We start from the raw sequence: 24,837 nt of genomic DNA, 5'->3' as shown, positions 1-24,837 counted from the left end.
CAAGCAAAACACATATCATGTGGTGAATAAAAATGTAGCTCCAAGTAATGTTACCGATGGATTGAAGACAAAAGAGGGAATGCCTTCCCGGGGCATCCCCAAGCTTAGGCTTTTTGGTGTCCTTGAATTTGGCTGGGGATGCCTTGGGCATCCCCAACCTTGAGCTCTTTTCTCTCCTTATCTCTTTGTCCATTAGAACATCACCCAAAACTTGAAAACTTCACAACACAAAACTTAAACAGAAACTCGTGATAACATTACCACAAGAAAACAAACTACCACCACTTTAGGTACTGTAGCAATCTTGATTTCTACTTATATTGGTGTTGGGATACTGTATTCTCACTTTTCCATGGCTAGTACCCCTCGATACTATCCATAGTTTCATCAAAACAAGCAACCAACTCAACAAAAACAGAATCTGTCAAAAACAGACCAGTTTGTAGCAATCTGTATACTTCGTATACTTCTGGTACCTCAAAAATTCTGAACAATTACGACTGCCTGGGCAAAAGTCATATCAACCAGCAGCAAAACTATTCAACTCAAAAGCTCTTTCTGAATAAAAATGAAAAATCATATCGTGAGCGAAAAGTTTCTGTTATTTTCTAGCAGGATTAAACAACCCTCACAAAGACTAGTCATAAAGGTTTTTCTTGGCTCAAACACAAAAATAAACACAAAAAACACAATCACAATAGAATTATGATGGTGCGGACGCAACAAAACAGAAAGAAAAAGATAAATTCATTGGGTTGCCTCCCAACAAGCGCTATTGTTTAACGCCCTTAGCTAGGCATAAAAGCGGTAGAATCACGTATCGTCGTCTTTGGTGCTCAAACCATAAGTGGTCCTCATCAAGGATTCATAAGGCAATCTTATTTTCTTTCTAGGAAATTGCTCCATGCCCTTCTTTAAAGGAAACTGAAATCAAATATTCCCTTCCGTCATATCGATGATAGCACCAATAGTCCTTAGGAAAGGTCTACCAAGAATAATAGCGCAAGTAGGATTGCAATCTATGTCAAGCACAATGAAATCCACGGGTACTTAGTTCCTATTTGCAATAATAAGAACATCATTGATCCTTCCCATGGGTTTCTTGACAGTAGAAGCCGCAAGATGCAAATTAAGAGAACACTCTTCAAGCTCATTAAAACCCAGAACATCACATAAAAACTTTGGAATCGTGGAAACACTAGCACCCAAATCACACAAAGCATTGCATTCATAGTTTTTTATTTTGATTTTGATAGTAGGTTCCCACTCGTCATGAATCTTTCTAGGGATAGAGACTTCCACTTCAAGTTTCTCTTCAAGAGATTTTATCATAGCTTCAACGATATGATCGGTAAAGGCCTTGTTTTCGCTATAAGCGTGTGGAGAGTTTAGCATGGATTGCATCAAGGAAATGCATTCAATCAAGGAGAAACTATCATAATTGAATTCCTTGAAATCCAAAGTAGTAGTTTCATTACTACTCAAAGTTTTAATATCTTCTACTCCACTTTTAATGCTTTTAGCATCAAGATAGATGGACTCCGAATCATTGGGGCGCTTTTCAACCAAAGTGGATTCATATCCAGCCCCATCATCATTGGGTTTGACACAAGAAAACAAAGATTCAATGGGAGTCACACCAAGCACTTTAAGATCCTCGTGATTCTCATCACGAGTTTCAGGTTTAGGAGCCATTTTATTGACTAAGGTAGCCTGCTTATCAGAAATCTGGCCTACCACTTTTTAAGATGAGCAAATTGAGAATTTAGCACAAGGAATTCTTTGGCCATATCATCAACTTTTCTACTCATAAAAGCCAGAAAAGAATTTTGCTCCTTCAGTTCTCTACGAAAGTAACTGTTGTATTCAAACTTTGTAGACATGAAGCCTTTAACACTAGTTTCAATTTCTTCCAACCTTGCATTGTGAGCATAAAAATCCCTTGGTTGGGCCATGCGGGTTTTGGTAGGCGGACAAGCGGGCAAAGAGCAGGCGAGAGAAAAGGACGAACGAAAAAGGCAAAGATTTTTTTGTAAATTTTTGTTTTTCAGAAGTGGGGAGAGGAAAACGAGAGGCAAAAAAGTAAATGCAAGAGATGAGTTTGCGACACTTACTTGGATGAGTTCTTGACTTGAACCTCCCCGGCAACGGTGCCATAAATTCTTCTGCTACGGCGACAGAAACCTTTCTTTCACCCCTTGAGCTTGCGTTGTTTTTTCCCTTGAAGAGGAAAGGGCGATGCAGCACATGAGCAGTAAGTATTTCCCTTAGTTGAGAACCAAGGTATCAATCCAGTAGGAAGATCACGACAAGTCCAGAGTACCTGTTCAAACACAAAAGATCTTGCACCCAACGCTATAAAGGGGTTGTCAATCCCTTCAAGATTGATTGCAAAGTGAGATATGAAGGCGGAAAGTGCAACGAAGTAAAAGTGTAAGGCTGAAAATATGGTGTGGAGTAGACCGGGGGGGCCATAGTGTTCACTAGAGGCTTCTCTCAAAATAGCAAGTATTACGGTGGGTGAACAAATTACCGTTGAGCAATTTATAGAACCGCGCAAAGTCATGACGATATGTAAGGAAATGATCATACATATAGGCATCACGTCAGAGACAAGTAGACCGATACTTTCTGCATTTACTACTATTACTCCACACATCGACCGCTATCCAGCATGCATCTAGTGTATTGAGTTCATGACGAACAGAGTAACGCCTTAAGCAAGATGACATGATGTAGAGGGATAATCTCAAACCAATGATGAAAACCCCATCTTTTTATCCTTGATGCCAACAACACGATACCTACCTCGCTACCCCTTCTGTCACTGGGTGAGGTCACCGCATAGTATGAACCCAAAACCAAGCACTTCTCCCATTGCAAGAATCATAGATCTAGTTGGCCAAACAAAACCCACAACTCGAAGAGAATTACAAGGATATGAAATCATGCATAAGAGAGATCAGAAGAAACTCAAATAAGATTCATAGATAATATGATCATAAATCCACAATTCATCGGATCTCGACAAACACACCGCAAAAGAAGATTACATCGGAAAGATCTCCATGAAGATCATGTCGAACTTTGTATTGAAGATCCAAGAGAGAGAAGAAGCCATCTAGCTACTAGCTATGGACCCGTAGGTCTATGGTGAACTATTCACGCATCGTCGGAGAGGTCATGGTGTTGATGAAGAAGCCCTCCGTATCCGAATCCCCCCTCCAGCAGGGCACCAGAACGTGCCCCAGACGGGATCTTGCGGAGACAGAAGCTTGCGGTGGCGGAAAAGTATTTTCGATGATCTCCTGATTTTTTCTAGTATTTTAGGGAATATATAGGCGCAAAACCTAGGGTAGAGGAGGTCCAGGGGGGCCACAAGCCTGGGAGGCCCGGACTCCCCCCTAGCCGAGGCTAGGGGGCTTGTGGGGTCCCTGGGGACCCCCTGCCTTGGTTTCTCACCTCTCCCGATCTTCTTTTGTTTCCGAAAATATCTTTCCGAGGATTTTATTTTGTTTGGACTTTGTTTCAAATCTTCCTCTAAAAAGGATCAAAAACATGGAAAGACAGGAACTGGCACTTGGCACTGAGTTAATAAGTTAGTCCCAAAAAAGATATAAAAGGCATACAAAACATCCAAAGTTTGACAAGATAATAGCATGAAACCATTGTCGTGGGTATAAGTCTGACATTAGATGTGTAGGGTACGAAAGGATGGGCAGAGCCTTAGCTACGGCGAGGTTATATGAGTTCAGGCCCCTCTACGGTGGAGGTAAAAGCCCTACGTCTCAGTGCTCTTGGGAGCTTAGTGTCGAGTGGAATGTAAGATTACAGTAAATGCCAACCCCTGCACCAGTGGGGAAGAGCGGCTTATATAGAGTGCGCTGCCTTCCACAACGGCCCGGTGGACAGGGGTTGAGTAGTGGCGAATAAATGCCTACGTTACAGGTAACGTATGCCTTAAATGCTAATAATGGTGTATGAAAACGTATGACTGTTGCCCTCCTGGGAGGTTACGATGTAGAGAGTGGAATTCAATCGGTACGATAAATATGCTCCGAATGCTCGTCACCGACTGGATGATGGGGGGCCCTTAGTTCAGTCGGAAATGTCTAAGGGCCTTGCCCTCTATGAAGGGTAGTCCTTGGGTAGGACCTATAGGGCAGGCCTATGACCCTACCCTGGGACTATAACCCCATCATTAGTCCCCGAATGGATCGGGGTTGGAACGATGAAGTGATGCCTGGAGTATGGATCCGGCTGGTATGGATGTGACTTTGGCGTTGTTTGCCTCGATCCATTTTATCCTTTCGACCAGTGATCCGAGTGAATATACCAGTGAAATGAACCGTCAGGGACCGAGTGCTTCGCGGAATCTTTCGATGTGACCGGTCAAACTGAGAGAGGCGGATTTTCTAAGATCCTCAAATTTCGGTTGCCGCGCGCTCAGCGGGGATGTCGACATCGCCATCGAGTAGTTTCTGCCGCCTCGATTATCGCGGCGTTATCTTCTCCACTAACATCACAGCAGCTGGTCGGTGGATAAGATTTCGGGGCCACCTGTTAGTGACCAAGTCGGAACCTTATTTAAGCCTCTCCGGCGGGGGTTTCTTGTTGCGCTGCCCTTGTTACTCGCACTCGCCTCGCTTCTCCCGTAGCTCCCTGTGCGTTCCAAGCCTCCTCCTTCCTCTCCTCCTCCGCGGATCTGCTGCCTTCACCATGACGAAGGGGCAGACGAGCAAGCTCGAGTCGCAGAAGAAGAAGAAGAAGAAGAAGAAGAAGAAGAAGAAGAAGAAGGCGACGGCCGCTGCTCAGCGGCGACAGCGGGCACTGCCGGCGGGTTGGATCCAGGGGGATTTCCTCCCCTCCTCGGTGATGGCGGACGACATGCTGGAGCTGGTGGAGCAAGGCATGATTGCCAACAAGTCGTGGAGGCTGCCGACGGAGGGCGAGACGGAGCTGGCGCCGCAGGAGGGAGAGCGCGTCTTGCTTCTCAGCCACGTGTACAGGGGCTTCTCCTTGCCTCCCCACCCCTTCTTTAGAGGTATTATGAATCACTTCGGGGCACAGCTCCATCATTTTCCTCCCAACGCAATAGCCCATCTTGCCGCATTCGTCACTCTGTGCGAGTGCTTTATTGGATGCCCCCCCCCATTGGGGGCTCTTTAAGTACATCTTCTCCACTAGGTCTCAGACTATCAAAAAGCTTAGACAGTCGGACGATAAAACCCATCTCCTCCAGCTCTGCGGGGGCTTAGACTTCCAAAAGAAAATGAAGAGTAGCTACCCTCCTCTCCAGTTGTCCGAGTCAGTTAGGAACTGGCAGTCGACCTGGTTCTACTGCCAGGACATAGCTTGTCCTAATGCTGCGACTGGGTTGCCTCCCTTTAGCCTAGACCGTCCGGCCCCTCCCAGGCAGCTCACGCTCTCAAAGTTGGAGAATATCCAGATCCAACCTCTGGTCGACGCGCTGATAGCTGTCGTCCGCAAGGGAGTCGCCAGCACAGATTTGCTGGAGACTTTTCTGGGTCGGCGCATCCAGCCGCTGCAAGCCTGACACCACACCATGTGGCACTACGCGGGGCCTGAGGATTCCACTCGGACCCATCCAGAATGCGTGACTCGGGAGGTTGTGACAGCGTGGGTCCGCGGCATCACAGACGCATGCGACAACCCCAGAGGAGCCCATCGGGTAAAGCCCTTCCGCGCCGATAATCCTCCTCCGAATGAGGTGAGCACCTCTTGTCGAGTGCTTTCAATCTTCTTAGATTTATCGCTTTTCTTGTGTTGCCGCTTGGTGTCTGACGTTGTCGACTGTATTTTGTGCAGGAGTGGACCAACTGGCATTCTCCCGTCTCGAACGGGAATCCCGCTGAGGAAGAGGAGGGCAGCGTGGATAGCGCCGAGTATGTCTCAGACAGTGGGAAGACGGAGGAGGAGTCTGAAGAGGAGGAGGGGGAGGTTGGGGAGCAGAGCTCGCCACCTCCACCATCAGAGCCTCGAACTAGGCGCCGCCACGAACCCGCGGCTCCGCCGGCTCCTCCAGCAGCTCCGAGTGCTCCGCCTGCTTCTCCCATGGCTCCGAGTGCTCCGCCAGCTCCTCCCGTGGCTCCGAGTGCTCGGAGCGTGAAGAGAACCAGGGACGCTGCTGCCGAGCCCACGGACCAACCGTCCAAGGTGGCCAAACCGAGTGGGTCCAAGCCTCGGAAAGCTTTGCCTCGGATGAGGATCGCTGTTCCAGTTGCCTCAGCGTAAGTGTCTTGTTCTCCCATCTTCTTTCAGTATTTGATTGAACTCATGCTTATTGGTCGAGTGAATTTTACTCGACAGAGCTGCTACCTCCGCCACCTCTCTGCCGCGTCAGGACGATGATCCCATGGATACGGATAACGCTGCCACATCCCAGCAAGGTACGTTATGACGACTCCGAGAGTTTGCATTATTGTTTCGCGAGTGTTGTCTTTAATCTTGCCCTTTTTCTGCAACCTCATGTTGTTCAGTCGGGCTTCCTTCGGAGGTGATTCATCTCGAGGAGGACGACCAAAGGGGATCAGGGCCAACTTTGGCGCCTGTCCTTGAGGTTGTTCCATCTGCTGCTGCTGCTCCCACCATGGACGCGCCGCCGATCGAGCCGATGTCGTTGACTGAGGCGGTGCCCCTCGCGGCGGAACCGACTGGAGCGGGACTTGGGATGCCCAAGGAGTCTCCTGTCGTGCCAGGTCCATCGACCGTCCAGTACGACGCCCGACACCTCCCGGAAGACCAAGTGGGAGCCACCAAGGAGGCCATGGTGCAGGTGGAGTTGATGGTGGGTGATGCCAAGGGAGCGTACGACTCCATCGCGTCTTTGTACAAGAGAAGCTTGGAGCTCCGAGACGATATCCGAGTAAGTGCACTAGTAAGTGTTTACTTTCCTCTTGTAACCCACTGGGGGTTTAAGTGATATACTCGGATAAAAGTAAGATTATTTTGCAGTGGGTTCACTCAGAGTGAACCCAGTGGGTGTAGTCCCCGAGACTTCTGTCGAGTGCTTGCACCGGCAGTTGTCTTTATATGTATTTCCCGTTATCTGAGCAGATCAGAGCTGGTCTGCCCGAATATTACCAGTGGGGGCACTCGGAGTGGATCCACTGGATGTAGTCCCCGAGAGTAGTGTTACTCAGGTCGGGTAATAGCATTCTTGTAGATTTGTCTGTTTGTCATGGAGCTCAATAGGGCCGACCTGTTCGAGCTTCATGCCAGTGGGGTCACTCTTAGTGAACCCACTGGGTGTAGTCCCCGAGACCGCCGTCGAGTGCTTGCATCGGCAGGGGTCTTAAGAACTTTGATTGTTTTGTTTGTTTTCCTTGTTGAATGTGTCTGATCTTCCCTTTGCGCTGATTTGGCAGAAGACTTGCAAAATGGGATCCGTGTACAATGCTCTGAAGGCTGAAAAGATTCAACTTGCTGCGGAATTGGAGGCGCTTGTGAATGACTTGGCTGGTGTGAAGGGGGCTCTTGCTGACCGAGAGAAATCTTTGGAGGAGTCCCGAGAGACCAACAAGGCATTGGTGGCCGAAATTGAGAAAATGGGCAAGGAAAGAACCGAACTGATGGGTCAGATGAAGGTGATGAACCGTCGATGCATTTCGCAGGAGAAGTACGTCAGTGACTGGGCAAGGAAGATGATTGCACTGCTCGGTGGTAAGCTTTTTGCCGAGTGCTTCTTGACTTTGTAATTCATTCTGCGCTTACTTTCTGCTCATCTTTTCTTTGCAGATTTTTGTCTGGACGCTGAGGCTGAAGCAGCCGACGTTGAACGGTCGGTTGTTCCGAACGTTCCACTCGGCGACGAAGCCAATCGGGACATGCTCCGAGCACATATTCGCCTTGGCAGAGTGGGACCTTTCATCGGCCGTCTGAGAGAAGTCATCGGCCGGATCGACAAGGAGCTGTGGCCCGAAGACGATTCCCGGCAGGAAATAGAAGGGTTGATGACTCGGCTGGAGGACGTCCCGAACAGAGTGCAGGCATGGAAGAAGTCTGCCGCTCGTTGTGGTGCGGACGTGGCGCTATCGCTGGTCCGAGTGCACTGCAAGGAAGCTCGCGAAGAAAAGCTGAAGGCGTTGCAGGTCGCCAACACCAAGAAGCTTCGATTCGAATATTCCATGGAGACCTTCCTGGAGATAGCCACTCGTATCACGGACGGGATCGACCTTGAGACCTTTTTGGAGCCTGCCAGTCCCGGTGCGAATCCTGATGACGCTTGAAAAACTTTACCTCGGTATGCCGAGTGGTATCTGTATCAAACTTGGGCCCCTGCTATTGGCCGTCACATTCGTGGTTCGGTGAGGATAAGCTTGATCCACACCGAGACGACTATCGTAGATCCAACTTTGAATTCGAATCGAATATTTTGCTCTTCTTTCGCCAAGTTTTTTTTTGACACGATTTTGGCTCGTGGTTTTTGTTTGGCGTTTCTTGGTGAAGCCAATGGCAAACATGCGGAGCATGTAATTGTCAGTTGTCTTCACATCCACATGAGCCTCAATGAGGGTCTGCTAAGCCTCCGAGTGGATCTCGAGGATACACTCGAAGGAAGCTTTTTACTTAGGTGATTCTGGATCGCAGCTAAGTCCCCGAGTGCGGCATCTCGTGCGCACTCGGAGTGCGTTGATACTCATGTAGTTGTCAGTTGTCTTCACATCCACATGAGCCTCAATGAGGGTCTGCTAAGCCTCCGAGTGGATCTCGAGGATACACTCGAAGGAAGCTTTTTACTTAGGCGGTTCTAGATCGCAGCTAAGTCTCCGAGTGCGGCTTTTAGTGCGCACTCGGAGCGAGTTTGAGCTCATGTAGTTGTCAGTTGTCTTTACATCCACATGAGCCTCAATGAGGGTCCGCTAAGCCTCCGAGTGGACCTCTCGGATACACTCGAAGGAAGCTTTTTACTTAGGCGATTCTAGATCGCAGCTAAGTCTCTGAGTGCGGCTTTAGTGCGCACTCGGAGCGAGTTTTGTAGTTAGGCGATTCCGAATCGCAGCTAAGTCCCTGAGTGCGGCTGTTAGTGCACACTCGGAGCGAGTTTGTACTTAGGCGATTCTGGATCGCAGCTAAGTCCCTGAGTGTGGTTTTTAGTGCGCACTCGGAGCGAGTTTGTACTTAGGCGATTCTGGATCGCAGCTAAGTCCCCGAGTGCGGTTTTTAGTGCGCACTCGGAGCGAGTTTGTACTTAGGCGATTCTGGATCGCAGCTAAGTCCCGTAGTGCGGATTTTGGTGCGCACTCGGAGCGAGTTCGTACTTAGGCGATTCTGGATCGCAGCTAAGTCCCCGAGTGTGGCTTTTGGTGCGCACTCGGAACGAGTTTGTACTTAGGCGATTCTGGATCGCAGCTAAGTCCCCGAGTGCGGCTTTTGGTGCGCACTCGGAGCGAGTTTGTACTTAGGCGACTCTGCGTCGCAGCTAAGTCCCCGAGTGCGGCTTTGGTGCGCACTCGGAGCGAGTTTGTACTTAGGCGATTCTGGATCGCAGCTAAGTCCCCGAGTGTGGCTTTTGGTGCGCACTCGGAGCGAGTTTTTTACTTAGGCGACTCTGGGTCACAGATAAGTCCCCGAGTGCGGCTTTTAGTGCACACTCAGAGAAAGTTTGTACTTAGGCGATTCTGGGTCACAGCTAAGTCCCCGAGTGCGATTTTTAGTACACACTCGGAGAGAGTTTTTTACTTAGGCGACTCTGGGTCGCAGCTAAGTCCCCGAGTGCGACTTTTAGTGCACACTCGGAGAGAGAGTTTTTTACACCGGAGTCTGCAAACGCGGAAGAATTTTGGATCCGCAAAAAATCTGTCTGCTTTGTATTACTTCAATGATACTTGTTCTTTACATCGCCTCCGTCGGTGGTCACGTGTAGAAGCGCTTCAGGAGATCTCCGTTCCATGCTCGCGGCTCGTCCGTTTCCCTGTAGAGGTTGTAGAGTCGATATGCTCTGTTGTTCAGCACCTTAGAGATGATGAAGGGTCCTTCCCAGGTGGGAGCCAACTTGTGAGGCCTCTGCTGGTCCACTCAGAGCACCAGGTCGCCTGCTTGGAATGTGCGACTCCTGACGTGCCGCGCGTGGAATCGCCGCAGATCTTGTTGATAAATTGTTGAGCGAGTCAGTGCCATCTCGCGCTCTTCTTCTAGTAGATCCACTCCGTCTTGCCTGGCTTGCTCTGCTTTGGCTTCGGAGAAGAGTTCGACTCGTGGAGAGTTGTGAAGCAAGTCACTCGGAAGGACTGCCTCGGCTCCATAAACGAGGAAGAACGGGGATCGCCCTGTAGATCTATTCGGAGTTGTGCGGAGGCCCCACAGCACCGAAGGCAGCTCGGTGACCCATGCGCCGGCGGCATGTCCTACTTCTTGCATGAGTCGAGGCTTCAACCCTTGAAGAATAAGTCCATTCGCCCGCTCTGCTTGCCCGTTTGTTTGGGGGTGTGCCACAGATGCAAAATCCACTCGGATACCTTGGCCTGTGCAAAAACCTTTGAATCTGTCCGAGTCAAAGTTTGTGCCATTGTCAGTGATTATGTTGTGCGGAACCCCAAATCTGGCGATGATGTCTCTGACAAACTTGATGGTCGTAAGGGCGTCGAGCTTCTTGATGGGCTTGGCTTCAATCCACTTGGTGAACTTGTCGACTGCTACCAGCAGATGTGTGAATCCCCCTTGGCCTGTTCTGAATGGACCGACTGTATCCAAACCCCACACGGCGAACGGCCAAACAAGACGGATTGTCTTCAGTGCAGATGTTGGCTTGTGGGACTTGTTCGAATAGAACTGACAGCCCTCACATCGGTCGACCATATCCTTTGCCATTTCATTCGCCTGCAACCAGAAGAAGCCAGCTCTGAATGCTTTGGCGACGATTGCTCTTGAGGAGGCATGATGGCCGCAGGTTCCCGAGTGAATTTCTTCTAGGATTAACTGTCCCTCCTTAGGGGAGATGCATCGCTGAAGGACTCCTGAAACACTTTCCTTGTACAACTGGCCATCAATGATGGTGAAGGACTTCGACCTGCGGACGATCTGCCTTGCTTTGACTTCGTCTTCTGGAAATTCTTGCCTTAGGATGTATGCAATGAACGGCACAGTCCATTCGGGATAATGGCAAGAATCTCCATAATCAAATCAACCACAGCGGGGACCTCGACTTCAGTCGGATCTATTGAACTCTTCGGTTGTACCGGTTCCTCTGTAAAAGGATCTTCTTTCACCGAAGGGAGATGTAGGTGCTCGAGGCAGACATCACTCGGGACTGGTCTCCGAGTGGATCCGAGTTTTGCCAACTCATCAGCTGCTTGGTTTTTCAGTCGCGGAACATGGTGAAGTTCCACACCTTCAAACTTCTTCTCGAGCTTCCTTACTGTGTTGTAGTATGCAGTCATGGTGGGGTTCCTGACATCCCACTCCTTCATCACTTGATTAACCACCAAATCTGAATCGCCATAGACCATCAGGCGACGGACGCCGAGTGAGATGGCCATGCGCAATCCATAAAGGTGAGCTTCATACTCTGCCTCATTGTTGGAGGAATCGAAATGTATCTGCAACACATACTTAAGTTTATCACCTTTTGGCGATATGATTACTACGCCAGCGCCGGAGCCATTCAACATCTTGGACCCATCGAAGAACATAGTCCAATGAGCCGAGTAGATATGAGTCGGTTGCTGCTGTTCTACCCATTCTGCTATGAAGTCAGCCAGAGCTTGAGACTTTATAGCCTTCTTGGCTTCGAACTTGATGTCGCAGTATAACATCTCCATAGCCCACTTCGCCACTCGTCCTGATGCGTCTCGATTGTGGAGGATTTTCGACAACGGAGCATTAGAAACAACAGACACCGAGTGGTCTTGGAAATAGTGAGCCACCTTCTTTGCAGTCATGTAGATCCCATAAATAAGCTTTTGATAATGGGGATACCTCTGCTTGGAAGGAGTCAGGACTTCGGAGACATAATATACTGGCCGCTGAACCTTGTACGCTTTGCCTTCTTCTTCACGTTCGACTGTGAAAACAGTGCTGACGACTTGATTTGTAGCCGCGATGTACAGAAGAAGGGGTTCTTTACTGAGCGGGGCAGTAAGAACCGGCTGGGTGGAAAGCAGGGCTTTGAGGTCGTCGAATGCAATCTGGGCTTCGTCTGTCCACTCGAAAGTATCTGATTTCTTCATGAGTCGGTACAGAGGTAACGCCTTCTCGCCGAGTCGAGCGATAAACCTGCTCAAAGCCGCTAGGAAACCTGTGAGCCTTTGAACATCATGTATTCTGACCGGCCGCTCCATTCAGATGATGTCCTGATCTTTTCGGGGTTGACATCGATTCCTCGTTCGGAAACAAAGAAACCGAGTAACTTTCCGCTGGGAACACCGAATGAACACTTGGCAGGGTTGAGCTTGATATCGTACCTACGAAGGTTGGCGAATGTTTTTGCCAAGTCAGTCAGCAGGTCGGAACCTTTGCGTGACTTGACTACGATATCGTCCATATATGCCTCCACATTTTGACCGATCTGGTCAACGAGGCATTTCTGGATCATGCGCATAAAAGTTGCTCCTGCGTTCTTCAAACCGAATGGCATAGTGATGTAGCAGAAACACACGAATGGGGTGATGAAGGCTTTTTTTAATTCATCCGGACCATACAGACGGATCTAATGATAGCCTGAATAGGCATCAAGGAATGATAAACGCTCGCAACCCGCAGTCGAATCGACAACTTGATCAATGCGGGGGAGCGGGAAATGATCTTTCGGGCAGACCTTATTGAGATGCTTGAAGTCGATGCACATACAGAGGGACTTGTCCTTCTTGGGCACCATGACAACATTGGCGAGCCACTCGGAGTGGTGTACCTCGCGAATGAAGTTGGCTGCCAAAAGTTTAGCCACCTCCTCTCTGATTGCCTTCCTTTTGTGCGCGGCTGACCGACGCAGGCGTTCTCGTACGGGCCGAGCGGTAGGATCCACATGCAGTCGGTGCTCAACCAACTCCCTGGGTACACCTGGCATGTCAGCGGGCTTCCATGCGAAAATGTCCCAGTTCTCATGGAGGAATTGGATGAGCTCGGCTTCCTATTTTGGATCAAGGGTGGTGGAGATGTTCGTCGGGGCGGCGGTGTCGTCCGCCGGGTGGATGCTGACTTTCTTCGTGTCGCCCGCCGACTGGAATGCGGACTCCAAAGCTGGCTTCTTCGAACGCATCAAGTTAGCGGGGTCGACTGTCTTCTTGTACTCATCCAGCTCGAGGATAGCCATCTGCTGATCGGCAATTCTCGACCCCTGCTGCAGACACTCCTCGGCCCCCTGCCGATTGCTTGTGATCGTGATCACGCCTTTGGAACCCGGCATCTTCAGCTTCAAATACACGTAACATGGACGGGCCAAGAAACGCGCATACGCCGGACGGCCCAGAATCACATGGTATGCGCTCTGGAAGTCCACCACCTCGAATGTCAGCTTTTCCTTGCGGAAGTTCTTATCGGAGCCGAAAACGACGTCCAACGCGATCTGGTCGAGTGACTTGGCCTTTCGTCCTGGGACGACTCCGTGGAACTGCATGCTGCTCTCGCTAAGTTTGGACATCGGAATGCCCATCCCCTTGAGAGTGTCAGCGTACATGATGTTCAAGCCGCTGCCGCCATCCATGAGGACTTTGCGCAGTCGGACTCCTTCCACCACTAGGTCGACTACCAGAGCCTGCCTCCCCGGGGTGGGCACGTGTGCTGGATGATCCGACTGATCAAAGGTGATCGCAGTCTGAGACCATTTGAGGAACGTGGGGTTAGTTGGGGTGGCCATGTTCACCTCCCTGTTCACCAGCTTCAGTCGACTCTTGCTTTCCACGTCAGCAAAAATCATCAATGTTGCATGGACTTGGGGGAATGGATCCTCCTTGTCCTCATCATCCTGCTCGTTGTCCTTTTCACTCGGCTGCCCTTCGCCGAACCCTTGGATCAGGAGACGACATTGCCAAGTGGTGTGCTTCGGGAATATGGCGTTGCCTTCCTCGTCCATCTTCGTGTGGATTGGACATGGCTGATCCAGGATGGAGTTCCCGAACTGCTTCTTCTTGGGGGTGTACTGAGCTTTCCCCTTGCTCTTGAACTTGGCATTGGTAACGGCTACTGCCTCTGCGTGCGGAGTGGACGGAGCTTTCTGCTTTTGCTTCCGATTGCTGTTCCCATCTCTGTCGGCGACTGCCTTGTGCTTGCCGCTACGTATACGGTCCTCTTCTTCGCCATTTGCATAGCGTGCGGCTATCTCCATCATCTTGCTCATGGAGATGTCGCTTGTCCGACCGAACTTCAGGTACAGATCTCTGTACCGCACGCCTTCCTTGAAGGCGCAGACTACTTGATGCTCTGTGACGTTCTCCACCGTATGGTAGAGGGTCGTCCAGCACTGGATGAAATCACGCAGGGGCTCATTCTGCTTCTGGACACAGTGCTGGAGCTCCACGAGACCAGCTGGGCATTTGCACGTGCCCTCGAAGGTCCTGATGAACACTCGGAACAGATCTGCCCAGCTGTAGATGCTTGATGGAGCCAACTGGTTCAGCCACGCTCGTGCCGAGTCGTCGAGCATCAGGGGAAGATGTTTCATGGCGACCTGGTCATCTCCGCCACCGATCTGGACCGCCACTCGGTAGTCGTCCAACCATGTTTCTGGCTTGGATTCTCCTGTGAACTTGCTGATCCTCGTCGACAATCGGGAGTTGGGAGGGATGTCAGCTGAACGGATGGCCCGACTGAAGCACTCGGGGCCAGATTCAATGGTCCTGCTTCCACTCGGACGGTCTCTATCGTGACCATCACGGTGGGCTCGATTCCCGTCGACCTTCCTCTGGGCGATATACCCTCTTGCGTCGGGCCTTGGATCATACGTGTCACCGACTGAACGCCAATCATCGTGATGTCGCGGCCCGTAAGGCCCACCCCGCGGAGGGGTGCGTGAACGGCGACGATCTTCCGGATTCGTGGAACGGCTGCCCCCTCTGCGTTGCTGATGAGAGTGGGGGCTGTAAACCGACCGATGCATGTTCGCGTGAACAGAACTGTTGTGGATCCTGTTGTGCGACTGGGAGACCGCCGAATTCTGCTGCTGCGCTGTGTGCAACAGGGCATGAATCTGCTCGATCCCTCTACCAGCCTCTGAATCAGTCGGTTGGAGGGAATCGGCTATCTTGGCAGTGGCAGCCAGGTTGAGGACGGGTGTACGGTACACCTCGATGTTGCTCTGACGAGTGCGTCGACTGGCAGAACGATGGTGTTGACGGCGAGCGCTGGACGATTCGCCGACCTCGTGCTCGTTCCGACCAGTCCGGTGGGGACTTTCATGGGAATTGGCCATGAGAACTTCGGCTGCAGGCCCGCGACCCAAGTACTCGGAAGGCAACTCAGTCGGAACTGAGTCCAAGCACTAGGACGGCGGCGCGACCACAACCGACTCGAGGACCGCCACTTGAGAGGACGTGTTCTGGCGCGCCTGGGCGTGTCGCACCCAACGCTGGAGCCATGGACGGCGGGACCGCTTGTTGCGGCGCGTGACGGGGGCGAAGATCGACACCGGAGCTGATTGCTGGAGAAGAAGGACGCCGCGGGCACCGGCACGGAAGTGCGTAGCCCCGCGACTGGGGAGCGCCTCGACGTCGAGAGACGCATCCCGAAGCCATGCCGAGTCGTCGACGATGAAGGAGAGTGCGCCGAAGAGGATCTCCTGACCCATGCATAAATCTCCGTCGGACGACATGATGAAAAGATGAAGTTGCAAACTCCCCGGAAGTAGCTTAGACGCCTGCCCCATGGTGGGCGCCAACTGTCGTGGGTATAAGTCTGACAGTAGATGTGTAGGGTACGAAAGGATGGGCAGAGCCTTAGCTACGGCGAGGTTGTATGAGTTCAGGCCCCTCTACGGTGGAGGTAAAAGCCCTACGTCTCAGTGCTCTTGGGAGCTTAGTGTCGAGTGGAATGTAAGATTACAGTAAATGCCAACCCCTGCACCAGTGGGGAAGAGCGGCTTATATAGAGTGCGTTGCCTTCCACAACGGCCCGGTGGACAGGGGTGGAGTAGTGGCGAATAAATGCCTACGTTATAGGTAATGTATGCCTTAAATGCTAATAATGGTGTATGAAAACGTATGACCGTTGCCCTCCTGGGAGGTTACGATGTACAGAGTGGAATTCAGTCGGTACGATAAATATGCTCCGAATGCTCGTCATCGACTGGATGATGGGGGGCCCTTAGTTCAGTCGGAACTGTCTAAGGGCCTTGCCCTCTATGAAGGGTGGTCCTTGGGTAGGACCTATAGGGCAGGCCTATGACCCTACCCTGGGACTATAACCCCATCAACCATCAAAAATTATAGATACGTTGGAGACGTATCAGGCGCCATAGTCCACTTGGGCTGGCCTCACTAGCCCACTAAGGGCAGGTGCACCACCCTAGGACTATTGGGCTCACTCCCGGGTGGGTGGGGCCCTCCCGGTGAATACCCAGAACCCATTCGTCACTCCCGGTAATGCTCGAAATCTTTCTGATGACCAAATGAAACCATCCTATATATCAATCTTCGTTTCCGGACCATTCCAAAATCCCTCGTAACGTCTGTGATCTCATTCGGGACTCCGAACAACCTTCGATCACCAACACCTATAACTCAACTATACTAAAACGTCACCGAACCTTAAGTGTGCAGACCCTGCGGGTTCGAGAACTATGCAGACATGACCCGAGAAACTCCTCGATCAATATCCAATAGCGGGACTTGGATGTCCATATTGGATCCTACATATTCTATGAAGATCTTATTGGTTGAACCTCTGTGCCAAGGATTCATATAATCCCATATAACATTCCCTTTGTCCTTCGGTATGTTACTTGCCACAGATTTGATCGTCGGTATCTCTATACCTATTTCAATCTCGTTACCGGCAAGTCTCTTTACTCGTTCTGTAATACAAGATCCCGTAACTTACACTTGAGTCACATTGCTTGCAACGCTTATATGTGATGTTGTATTACCGAGTGGGCCCCGATATACCTCTCCGTCACACGGAGTGACAAATCCTAGTCTTGATCCATGCTAACTCAACGGACACCTTTGGAGATACCTGTAGAGCACGTTTATAGTCACCTAGTAACGTTGTGACGTTTGATACACACAAGGTATTCCTCCGGTGTCAGTGAGTTACATGATCTCATGGCCATAAGAATGAATACTTGACACGCAGAAAACAATAGAAACAAAATGACACGATCACATGCTACGTTTATAATTTGGGTCTTGTCCATCACATCATTCCCCTAATGATGTGATCCAGTTATCAAGTGACAACACTTTGCATATGGTCAGAAAACCTTAACCATCCCTGATCATCTGGCTAGTCAACTAGAGGCTTACTAGGGACATTGTTTTGTCTATATATCCACACATGTATCTATGCTTTCATTCAATACAATTATAGCATGGATAATAAATGATTATCTTCAAACAGGAAATATAATAATAACTATTTTATCATTTCCTCTAGGGCATATTTCCAACAGTCACCCACTTGCACTAGAGTCAATAATCTAGACTCACATTGCTATGTGATTTACATTGGAATGAATCTAACACCCATACAGTTCTGGTGTTGATCATGCTTCGCTCGTGGAAGAGGTTTAGTCAGCCAATCTGCTACATTCAGATCCGTGTGTGATACGTCTCCGTCGTATCTACTTTTCTGAACTCTTTTTCCCTTGTTTTGGACTCTAATTTGCATGATTTGAATGGAACTAACCCGGACTAACGTTGTTTTTAGCAGAATTGCCATGGTGTTGTTTTTGCACAGAAATAAAAGTTCTCGGAATGACCTGGAAATTTAGAGGATTTTTTGTGGAATATATAAAAAATACTGGCGCAAGAATCAACCAGAGGGGTGGAGCTAAGAGCCCACAAGCCCACCAGGCGCGGCCCCCCTGGTCGCGCCTGGCAGGCTTGTGGGGGCCATGTTGCTCCACCGCCTCCAATCTCAGCTCTATTTAGTCCCTTTCGTCCGGAAAAAAATCAAGGAGAAGAGTTCATCGCGTTTTACGATACGGAGGCGGCGCCACCTCCTGTTCTTCCTCTGGAGGGTTGATCTAGAGTCTGTTCTGAGCTCCGGAGAGGGGAGATCGTCGCCATCGTTATCACCAACCTTCCTTCATTACCAATTCCATGATGTTCTTCACCATTCGTGAGTAATCTCATCGTAGGCTTGTTGGACGGTGATGGGTTGGATGAGATCTATCATGTAATCGAGTTAGTTTTGACGGGGATTGATCCCTAGTATCCACTATGTTCTGAGATTGATGTTGCTACTACTTTGCCATGCTTAATGCTTGTCACTAGGGCCCGAGTGTCATGATTTCAGATCTGAACCTATTATGTTGTCGCCAATATATGTGTGTTCTTGATCCTATCTTGCAAGTTGTAGTCACCTACTATGTGTTATGACCCGGCAACCCCGGAGTGACAATAGCCGGAACCACTCCCGGAGATGACCATAGTATGAGGAGTTCATGTATTCACTAAGTGTTAATGTGTTGGTCCGGTTCTCTATTAAAAGGAGAAACTTAATATCCTGTAGTTTCCATTAGGACCCCGCTGCCACGGGAGGGATGGACAATAGATGTCATGCAAGTTCTTTTCCCTAAGCACATATGACTACATACGGAATATATGCCTACATTACATTGAGGAACTGGAGCTAGTTACATATCTCTCTGTGTTATAACTGTTGCATGATGAATAACATCCGGCATAATCATCCATCACCGATCCAATGCCTACGAGTTTTTCCTACTGGTCCTTGCTACGTTACTTTGCCGTTACTGCTATTGCTGCTGCTACTGTTACTCTGTCGCTACTGCTATCACTGTTGCTACTGTTACTTTGCTTCTACTGCTGTCACTTTGTTGCTACTGTTACCGTTGCTACTGTTGCTATCACACTACCTTGCTACTGATACTTTGTGGCAGATACTAAGTCTTTTAGGTGTGGTTGAATTGACAACTCAACTGCTAATACTTGAGAATATTCTTTGGCTTCCCCTTGAGTCGAATCAATAAATTTGGGTTGAATACTCTACCCTCGAAAATTGTTGCGATCCCCTATACTTATGGGTTATCAGTGTTCACTTTGCAAATATTTACGTCCTCTCCTTCGACGAAGTCGCGGATGAGGTTGAAGCATCATTTGATGTGTCTGGTCTTCTTGTGAAACCTTGGTTCCTTTGCTAAAGCAATGACACCAGTGTTGTCACAGAATAGAGTTATTGGATTTAGTGCGCTCGGCACAACTCCAAGATCCGTCATGAACTGCTTCATCGAGACATCATCCTTAGCTTGCATCGACGTATCCGGTTTGAGACTTAGAGTCATTCGGATCAGTGTCAAAGCTTGCATCGACGTAACCCTTTACGACGAGCTCTTCGTCACCTCCATAAATGAGAAACATTTCCTTAGTCCTTTTCAGGTACTTCAGAATATTCTTGACCACCGTCCAGTGATCCACTCATGGATTACTTTGAAACCTGGCTGCCATACTTATGGCCAGGCTAACGTCCGATCTTGTGCATAGCATTGCATACATGATAGACCCTATGGCTGAAGCATAGCGGATGGTACTCATCTTTTCTCTATCTACCGCAGTTACTGGACACTGAGTCTTACTCAACTTTATACCTTGTAATATTGGCAAGAACCCCTTCTTGGACTGCTCCATTTTGAACTTCTTCAAAACTTTATCAAGGTAAGTGCTTTGTGAAAGTCCTATTAGGCGCCTCGATCTATCCCTATAGATCTTAATGCCTAATATGTAAGCAGTTTCTCCTAGGTCCTTCATTGAAAAACATTTGTTCAAGTAATCTTTTACGCTCTCTAAAAACTCCACATTGTTTCCAATCAGCAATATGCCATCCACATATAATATTAGAAGCGCCACAGAGCTCCCACTCACTTTCTTGCAAATACAAGATTCTCCAACAACTTGTATAAACCCAAATGCTTTGATCACCTCATCAAAGCGCTTATTCCAACTCCGAGATGCTTGCAGCAGTCCATAAATGAATCGCTGGAGCTTGCATACTTTGTTAGCATTATTTGGATCGACAAAACCTTCGGGTTGCATCATATACAACTCTTCCTTAAGAAAACCGTTAAGGAACACCATTTTGACATCCATCTGCCAGATTTCATAATCGAAAAACGCAGCTATTGCTAACATGATTCAGACGGACATAAGCATCGCTACCGGTGAGAACGTCTCATCGTAGTCAACTCCTTGAACTTGTGAAAAACCCTTTGCCACAAGTCGAGCTTTATAAACGGTTACATTACCGTCCACATCCGTCTTCTACTTAAAGATCCATTTGTTCTGAATAGCCTTGCGACCTTTAGGTAATACTTCCAAAGTCCACACTTTGTTTTCATACATAGATCCTATCTCGGACTTCATGGCCTCCAGCCATTTGTTGGAATCCGGGCCCACCATTGCTTCTTCATAATTCTCTGACTTAAATGAATTCACTCTAAAATTGCTTAAACTTCTCAAATGTTTCAGACTTGTGCTTCATCAAGTAGATATATACATACCTACTCAAATCATCAGCGAAGGTGAGAAAATAACGATATCCTCCGCGCGCCTCCACACTCATTGGACCGCACACATCAGTATGTATGATCTCTAATAAGTCACTTGCACGCTCCATTGTTTCGGAGAACGGAGTCTTAGTCATATTGCCCATGAGGCATGATTTGCACGTGTCAAGTGATTCAAAATCAAGTGACTCCAAAAGCCCATCGGTATGGAGTTTCTTCATGCGCTTTACTCCAATATGACCTAAGCGGCAGTGCCACAAAAATGTGGCGCTATCATTGTTAACTCTACATCTTTTGGTCTCAATGTTATGTATATGTGTGTCATCACAATCAAGATCAATATGAACAAACCTCTCATGTTGGGTGCATGACTATAAAAGATATTACTCATAAAAATAGAACAACCATTATTCTCTGACTTAAATGAGTAACCGTCTTGCAATATACAAGATACATATATAATGTTCATGCTTAACGCAGGCACTGAATAACAATTATTTAAGTTCATAACTAATCCTGATGGTAACTGAAGTGAGACTCTGTCGACGGCGATTGCATCAACCTTGGAACCATTTCCCACACGCATCGTCACTTCATCCTTCGCCAGCCTTCGTTTATTCCACAGTTCCTGCTTCGAGTTGCAAATCTGAGCAACAGAACCGGTATCAAATACCGAGGCACTACTAGGAGAGTTGGTTAAGTACACATCAATAACATGTATATCACATATACCTGATTTTTCTTTGGCCGCCTTCTTATCAGCCAAATACTTGGGGCAATTGCGCTTCCAGTGACCCATCCCCTTGCAATAATAGCACTCTGCTTCTGGGTTAGGTCCAACCTTGGGTTTCTTCGTCGGATAGACAACAGTTTTGCCGCTCTTCTTGGAGTTACCCTTCTTTCCTTTGCCGTTTCTCTTGAAACCAATGGTCTTATTGACCATCAACACTTGATGCTCTTTCCGGAGTTCTGACTCTGCGACTTTCAGCATCGCGAATAATTCACCGAGTGACTTGTTCATCCCTTGCATGTTATAGTTCAACACAAATATCTTATAGCTAGGTGGCAGTGATTGAAGAATTTAGTTAGTGATAGCCTCTTGCAGGAGTTCAATCCCCAGCTCAGCTAGACGGTTTGAGTACCCAGACATTTTGAGCACATGTTCACTGACAGACGAATTCTCCTCCATCTTGCAAGCATAGAATTTATCGGAGGTCTCATACCTCTCGATCCGGGCGTTCTTCTGAAAGATAAACTTCAACTCCTAGAACATCTCATATGCTCCATGTCGCTCAAAGCGACATTGAAGTCCCGGCTCTAAGCCGTACAAGACTGCATATTGAACTACTGAGTAGTCCTCCTTACGTGTTAACCAAGCGTTCAAAACATCTTGGTTAGCCTTAGCGGGCGGTTCATCTCCTAGCGCAGCATTAAGGACATAATCCTTCTTCCCAGCTTGGAGGAGCAACTTAAGATTACGAGCCCAGTCTACAAAGTTGCTTCCATCATCTTTCAACTTAGCTTTCTCTAGGAACGTATTAAAATTCAAGGTGACTGTCGTGTGAGCCATTGATCTACAACACAAATATTTCAAAGTGGACTTAGACTATGTTCAAGACAATTAGAGTTCAACTAATCAAATTACTAATAAACTCCCACTCAAATAGACATCCCTCTAGTTACTTGAGTGTGACATGATCCAAATTCACTAACTTAAGTCTGATCATCACGTGATTTGAGTATAGTTTCAGTAGTAAACATCTCTATGCTAGTCATATCAACTATACGATTGATGCTCGACCTTTTGGTCTCTTGTGTTCCAAGGCCATGTCTGCACATGCTAGGCTCGTCAAGTTTAACCCAAGTGTTTCGCGTGTGCAACTGTTTTGCACCCGTTGTATGTGAACGTTGAGTCTATCACACCCGATCATCATGTGGTGTCTCGAAACGACGAACTGTCGCAATGGTGCATAGTTGGGGAGAACACAATTTTATCTTGAAATTTTAGTGAGGGGTCACCTTATAATGCTACCGTCGTTCTAAGCAAGATAAGGTGCATAAAAGGATTAACATCACATACAATTCATAAGTGACATGATATGGCCATGATCTTGTGCTTCTTGATCTCCATCACCAAAGCACCGGCATAATCTTCTTGTCACCGGCGCCCACACCATGATCTCCATCATCGTGCCGCCATCGAGGTTGTCGTGCTATCTATGATATTAGTACTAAAGTTACAACCTAGGAATATAGTAAGCGCATATGCAAACACAAATGTTAGTTTAAAGACAACCCTATGGCTCATGCCGGTTGCCGTAGCATTGTGTGCAAGTCGATATTAACTATTAAAACATGATCATCTCATACATCCAATATATCACATCATGTCTTTGATCACATCACATCACGAGCATACCCTGCAAAAACAAGTTAGACGTCCTCTAATTTGTTGTTGCATGTTTTACGTGGCTGCTATGGGTATCTAGTACGATTGCATCTTACTTATGCAAAAACCACAACAGAGATGTGCAAATTGCTATTTAACATCTCTCCAAGGACCGCCTCGATCAAATCCAATTCAACTAAAGCTGAAGAAACCGACACCCGCCAGTCATCTTTATGCAATGAGTTGCATGTTGGTCGATGAAACCAGTCTCGTAAGCGTACGAGTAATGTCGGTCCGGGCCGCTTCAATCCAAAAATACCGCTGAATCGAGAAAAGACTAAGGAGGGCAGAAAATCGAACATCAACGTCCACAAAAACTTTTGCGTTCTACTCGAGATTACATCTACGCATGAACCTAGCTCTGATACCACTGTTGGGGAACGTTGCATGGGAAACAAAAAAATTCCTACGCACACGAAGACCTATCATGGTGATGTTCATCTACGAGAGGGAGATCGGATCCACATACCTTTGTAGATCGCTAAGCGGGAAGCGTTAAGAAATGTGGTTGATGTAGTGGTACAGCTTCGTGATTCAAATCACCGTCGTCCCACGATCTGTCCCGATCTAGAACCGAACGGACGACACCTCCGCGTTCAGCACATGTACAACGCGATGACGATCTCCGCCTTCTTGATCCAGCAAGAGAGACGGGCAAGTAGATGAGTTCTCCGGCAGCGTGACGGTGCGCCGGTGATGGTGATGATCTATTCCTGCAGGGCTCTGCCCGAGCTCCGCAGAAATCCAATCTAGAGGTAGAACTACGAGGTATAGGTTTGAGTTGCACGTGGAAAAGTTGTGTCTCAAAACCCCTAAAACCACCAGTATATATAGGAGGAGGGGAGGGGATAGCCTTGGGGCTCAAGAGAGCCCCAAGGGCGCCGTCAGAAGGGAGGAGGAGGACTCCCACTCCAATTCGGTTTGGGAAGGAGGAGTCCTCCTCTTCCTTCCCACCTCCCACTCTTTTTCTTTTCTTTTCTTTTGGTTTTTCCTCTTGTGGCGCCATAGTCCACTTGGGATGGCCTCACCAGACCACTAAGGGCTGGTGCGCCACCCTAGGACTATTGGGCTCACTCCCGGGTGGGTGGGCTCCTCCCGGTGAATACCCGGAACCCATTCGTCACTCCGGGTACACTCTCGGTAATGCCCGAAATCTTTTCGGTGACCAAATGAAACAATCCTATATATCAATCTTCGTTTATGCACCATTCCAGAAACCCTCGTTACGTCTGTGATCTCATCTGGGACTCCGAAAAACCTTCGGTCACCAACACCTATAACTCAACTATACTAAAACATCACCGAACCTTAAGTGTGCAGACCCTGCGGGTTCCAGAACTATGCAGACATGACCCGAGAAACTCCTCGGTCAATATCCAATAGCGGGACGTGGATGTCCATATTGGATCCTACAGATTCTACGAAGATCTTATCGGTTGAACCTCTGTGCCAAGGATTCATATAATCCCGCAAAACATTCCCTTTGTCCTTCAGTATGTTACTTGCCCGAGAATTGATCGTTGGTATCTCTGTACCTATTTCAATCTCGTTACCGTCAAGTCTCTTTACTTGTTCCATAATACAAGATCCCGTGACTTACACTTGAGTCACATTGCTTGCAAGGCTTATATGTGATGTTGTATTACCGAGTGGGCCCCGAGATACCTCTCGGTCACACGGAGTGACAAATCCTAGTCTTCATCCATGCTAACTCAACGGACACCTTCGGAGATACCTGTAGAGCATCTTTACA

This window comes from Hordeum vulgare, chromosome 6H (assembly GCF_904849725.1).
Source record: "Hordeum vulgare subsp. vulgare chromosome 6H, MorexV3_pseudomolecules_assembly, whole genome shotgun sequence".
NCBI lineage: Eukaryota > Viridiplantae > Streptophyta > Magnoliopsida > Poales > Poaceae > Hordeum > Hordeum vulgare.
This window is presented reverse-complemented; position numbering follows the sequence as displayed.